Source organism: Octodon degus, unplaced genomic scaffold (assembly GCF_000260255.1).
Source record: "Octodon degus isolate 3935 unplaced genomic scaffold, OctDeg1.0 scaffold00053, whole genome shotgun sequence".
NCBI classification, from domain to species: Eukaryota; Metazoa; Chordata; class Mammalia; order Rodentia; family Octodontidae; genus Octodon; species Octodon degus.
In genome coordinates this window covers 9,463,159-9,469,022 of record NW_004524629.1, presented here as the reverse complement: position 1 = coordinate 9,469,022, position 5,864 = coordinate 9,463,159, and the positions used below count along the sequence as shown (strand labels likewise).

The 5,864-nt window shown below is 36.2% G+C and overlaps 1 protein-coding gene across 4 annotated transcripts in view; it reads left to right on the top strand.

Annotated features, from left to right (window-relative positions):
• Positions 1-5,864, top strand: part of Lsamp (limbic system-associated membrane protein) — a 692,964-nt gene that overhangs the window by 792 nt on the left and 686,308 nt on the right. The gene's annotated exons all lie outside the window — the stretch shown is intronic.

Genomic DNA, 5,864 nt, shown 5'->3' with positions numbered 1-5,864 from the left:
GTGTGTGTGTGTGTGTGTGTGTGTGTGTGTGTGTGTGTGAGCTATGTGAGTGCCTGATCTCCAGGCAGGCTTATGGTGTGTGTGTGTGTGTGTGTGTGTGTGTGTGTGTGTGTGTGTGTGGTGTATTGCTTTCACTGAGTGGTGGACTTATAGCCAACAGAATTCAAGGGAATTCTGGTCTCTATCAAGAGCCAGTGGTGCTCATGAAGTGTTGTTTGATTCTTTAGAGGTTGTTTCTCTGGTCATGGAAGCTTCAATTCACCGATGGCATGAAGAGGCATTTGGACAGTATTCTTGCTTTTGTAATAGTTGATGTTTTGCACTTTAGAGCTTTGTTGAGGTTCCTTGATTCACAAAGAGTTGTTGGACGATGGCTCTCAAAGAGTGGTGCACATACTGCATTCTCCTTGTCGTGTGTGTGTGTGTGTGTGTGTGTGTGTGTTCCTGCACACAGACATCAAAACTCTCTTGAGCTGTCCTAGCAGTAGTTCTGCTACAAGACTTTGTAAAGATCTTCAAATTGACATTGAGGGCAATAAATCAATCTTAGAAGTTTGGCTGGTTTACTGAGCCTTTTCTGGAATGAGGGTAGAAATCAACCTGAAGATGAAGAGAAGAGGACAGGGATTTTGCCGGATTGCTGGCATTTAAGAATAGCAGTGATAAGCTCAGAGGTTGGGAAAGAATTAACTTGGCATAAAATGAATATTTCAAATTGATTATTGACTTCAAAGTCTTATTTCTTGCAGCTCTGCCAAACTTTGAAATATAATTTGGGATTAAAATTTAGAAAGGAACAGTCCAGAGTCCTTGGGAGTTTGACCCCTGCAAGGGGCAGTGAGCTAGAGAGACTCAAATGGCACCTAGTCATAATTCCATCTCTAAGAAGCACCATGCTTCTTTTCCTATGTTTCTCTTCTTCCACTCCCCTGTCTTCCCAGCTTCCCTTGAATTTCTGGCAAATGATATTAATAAAAAGAGGAAAACAGTAAAGAAGAAATCACTGTCCTTGGAGATCTTTTAAAATCTCATTTCCTCCAAATAACATGACCCAGTGTCGGTTTGTCTATCTAGCTAATATTGCTGGCAGTGGCAATAAAAAACAGTATGCAATAGAAAATAAACCTCTAATCTGTGCGCAAGGAGCTGATAGTGCATAAACCCTGGGGCATCAGGGAGCAGTTTTGTAGCAGAGCTGCAGACAGCAGCAAAGTTTTCTTTTCTTTTCTCAGAAATAAATTTGGTTGGCTGTCACTGAGTGTCCTGCTTTGGGATCTCTAGCCTTGTTAGAGGCAAGTGTGTGGTGTATGTGTGTCTGTGTGTGTCATGTGGATTGTGTCTGTGTTGTTCCACACTGTAAAATGAAAGATGATGCTAACGTGTTAAGCACTCCTTTCTTCATTTCTTGAGCACTGGGTGATTAGGAATCCCAAAGATCTTTCTCTCCAAAGCAGATCTTTCCTTCCAGCCCTCTTGCCTTGTAAACCTATGTGGTGATTTATCCACATGGAGTAATAAGATTTATGGAGTAATTTATCTGTTTGCAAAGGGATTTGGACATAATGCAGAAAATGTTTTTGCAAACACACAAGCATGCGGTCTCAACTGCTAACCTTCGTATTCCTAATATCATTAACACCTTACTAGGGAAGCTCTCTATATTGATTTATGGTATCCATAGAAACATATTTTTGAGAGTAAAATGTTGCATGTAAAGGTAAATATTGCAGATATATGTTTTTTATTTATATACTCTGAGCTTTTTAAAGTCTTTCTATATCTTAAATAACAGCAATTTAAGAGTTAAATAACCATGTAAATGTTGATTCAGAAAAATAAAGATACCCTTATACTTCTACCTACTTGGACAAAAGTTCATGTCTAGGAGAAGTGGTTTGTAATGGTACAAATGTATAATCATATATATATATATGGAGTTTTTGTAGGATACTCTGTTAGATATTACAGCATGGAAAAGGAGGCAGTAACAATAAATAAGTAAATAAATAGGTAGTTATTCCCTGGGAAAAAAAAACAAACAGAGCATATAAATGAGGCACCTATGAGAGTCCATGGCTTGCTGAGCCCTCACCTAACATGCCCTCTGTTTTATTTCCTCTGTTTTGGATGAGGCTCTATTTTGAGGTAGGTAGAACTCTATCAGAGGGAACTATGGGATACTTGCCTTTGTGTTCTTAGCTGACCTTCTTCTCAATCTCTTTAATTGAATCCAGTAAGCTTTGTGGGTCAGTTTCCTGGTGAAGAATGGTGTTCTTGCTTTCTGTTTACAAGTCTAGCCTGGGAAAGGCATGCTTCCACTTTATTTGTGACATTTGCTGGGAGTGCAGCCTCCAGGGGAGGAGAGGAAGGAGAACTTGATTCATTGGAAGCCACAGTAGATGCTTGGCACAGAGAAAGTGAAATGGCAAAGAGAGAAAAGTCCTCTCTCATTGAGTTTGTGGCCCTGAATAATCTGAAATGTTAAGAAGGGACAAGGGAGGTTTGTCCTTCTGGTGGTCTAGGGACAGAGTTTGGTCGGCTGGTCTCCAACACATTTGCTTTGCTGCCTTACTTCCATGAAATGAGTATTTTTTAAAGAAATTTATGATCATTTTTATGGAATTATGGCCCTGGATATAATTGTGCATCATGACAGGAAAGTGCATATTAGTCTTTCTCACCAATTTCTACCTTTTTGAGAAAGAATAAAGACAAGACAATTACGATGACAAAACTTCAAGGAAATACAGAGAGGACCTGATGTGTGTATGGTTATCCTTCATATTTCTCAGAGAAATTTGAGATCTTTGCGAACAATTGCATAAACAGCTATTGAACTATTTTCCAAGAGATCAAAGCATAATCAACAGCCAATGGCAGCAACACCCCCAGCCCCGTGTGTTCCTATTGGGCTCCTTCCTAGGTGTAATGGACCAGAAACTACATTTATATTTGTATATGGGAGTAAGTATGCAATAAACTTGCCCATTAGATTTTATTCAAGATGAAGGCTCAGGTGTATTTTTAGGGGCACTCACTTAACATCATAGTCACACCCACAAGTACAGCCTTTCACTAGTGACTGGGCACATTTCTAGCTTCGGTTCTTTCAACCTTGTCAACATGTATATTGACACCACTGAGATTTTCCTCTTGCAAATCTTGATGAAGATGGAGTAACTATCTTGATAAGTCAAAGATAAATGGAAATGATAATATTCCAAACCCAACTTTAAAATTTAGTCTTTAATGGTTTTACTGATCATGCTTTCAATATCAGTAACATATGAAAGGACATTATTACGTACTTTAACTCCAACAATGTTTTTTACAAAATGTGTTATATTATCTTATATCTGACCTTAAAGTTACTGTATAAATATTACAAATCCATACATATGAACTTATAAATTTACTTATAATAATATGCAAGGGCTTCATAATATTCTGATTCTAAATATTCTAAATAGGGGCCGGGGAGATAGAATAAGCAATTTCCTGGCAAATGAGGGGTCCTGAGTTCAATCCCCGGGACCGTAAAATTAAATAAAAAAGAAACAAGATAAAATAAATTTTCTAAATATTACAAATTTGAAATATTAGAATTTTATTTATTACATGATTCTTATGTTATAGGGAAATTATAATACATTTTATCATGATGAGATTTTTTCCTTTTTTTCTTAGAACTTTTGTTAGAACATATTTGATGTACATAATTGCTTGCATCATTTTAAGGAAATTATATATGCACATAACTTATCTATAAACACACTTAACAAGCATCAGAAACTTCCAAAGAACATAGGTGTGTAAATGAAAGATAACTTCCAGTTTTCCTAAATTTTCAAAGTCCCCTTTGTTTCCAAACTAAGTGTAAAGAGAAGAAATAACAAAAGAAGTACATAATTATTTGAAAATGACTTTTAAAGTTTCCACTTAAATTTCAAAGGAAAAGAATGGTTTGTCTTCTCTAAGGCATCTGGAATGCCTATATTCACTGGAGTGAATGTCAATACTCAAACAAATATCTGACACAATGTAGTTTCCAATCCTTATAATTCACTATTTGAAAACAAAGGTTGTGTGCCAAAAATTTGAGTTGGTGACAATTATATATAAAGTTTCATCTACTTAATAGCTAAACCACTAAAGAGAATATAAATATAATTGTTATTATTGAAGCTTTAATGATAATCCATTGGCTATCACATCTTTTATTCAATATGTGTAGTAAGTAATGGAACATAGCTTCATATATTTCATCTAGATGTATAGCATCTTATATATACTTTATTAAAGAATATTTATGATTTATATCTTTTGTTGGCATTTCTGGTCTAAGAAACATAGTGGGCAAATTTCATGAGACAAATACAAATTGTGAATATATTTCTATCAAGTGAAAGACAAGTATAAATACATGAACACACAGTTCATAGGAAAGGTGATTTTCCTGTCCTATGTAGCTTGACTTCAAAAGAATTATTTGTAGAAATGTTCAGGGAACAGGCTACAGCAATGACTCATCTGCGAAGTCAAGTTGATGAGTGTGAGGCATTTGTATTTCTCAGACCTGATCCCACATAATGGCAAAGTCAGGCCAAAAAGGATTAGTGTATTTTGTTGTGGTCTCTGAGAGTTCCAAGTACAAACAGCTGTGACTTACCTGATAGGACACTCCTGAATGCACTGGTCCCTCTCCCTGTCATAACCTGAGCCTGAGAGATAGCTCTCTGTCAGGCCATTACCTATTGCTTAGAGGCTTGGTCCTGTTCTTCTCTGAATCTCTTGCCTGGTGGTTTGTAAGTCCAGAAAATCCAGGCTCTATATTTGGATCTATCTTTGTATGCTATGACTTTGAGCAAATCCCTCAATTATTTTGAGCTGCAGTTTCATTTACTAAATGGTGGAACTATTTTAGTTACTCTGCAAGGTTGTTTTAAGAAGCTCACAAGAGGCAAAAGAGAAAAGTTTGTTGAATTGTAAAGTGCTACACAGGCATAAAGTATCAGTGTCGTTCCAGCCATGTACAGTCCAGTTGCTGGAGCTTAGGCACTTGCGCCTTCAAAGTTCGTGATTCCATGTATTTCCTGCATGGTCTGAGAAATTGAATTTCTAACATGTTCTTAAACAATGATAATGTTATACGTCTGGGCCACACTTAGGGATGCATGCTACTATGAGTGCTGTCCATTGATAGGCAACTTTACTATGATGTAGTTACTTGATATAAAGTAAAATATCAGGGTCTATTTGACTATTTTAGAATCCTTATTGGAACAAGTAGTTCATAAACATAGTAAGTTAGAAAAGTATTGATTTAGATTGTTCACAGCATGGCTATGTAGTACCACCAATTAGAAAGCATACAAAAGCCATATATTCCTTGTAGAGAAATTCTCTTTCAGATAATTTTAGGAAGAGCTTAGGTATAGGTTGTGTCTTGCTCTGGTAATGCCAATGTGTATACAGGAAGGAAAGCCACCACCTTATTGGGTGAGGAATCTCACAGCTTTTATAGGAATGCTTAATAGCTATGCAGTGAAAATTTTGTCTTGTATAGTTTGAGAAATATACCAATAGCCCATATGGTTCAAATTCAGTTGGGAAAGAGGAAAGAGATTACAGTAAGCCCATTTTTTATTAGAAGTGCATATCACTACAATATAACTGAAAATGCAGTGACTTTATTTTAATATGGATACAACTTACATAATAGCTATTGAAATAGCATTAAATTTCATTTGTTAAAGCTGTTGCACTGTGTCTATTTCTTATTTCGGTTTTGTAAGACACACGAGAGTTAGTTCCAAGTACATTGATTTTATTTTTGTTGACTTACTGTTTTTTTTTTAAATGTT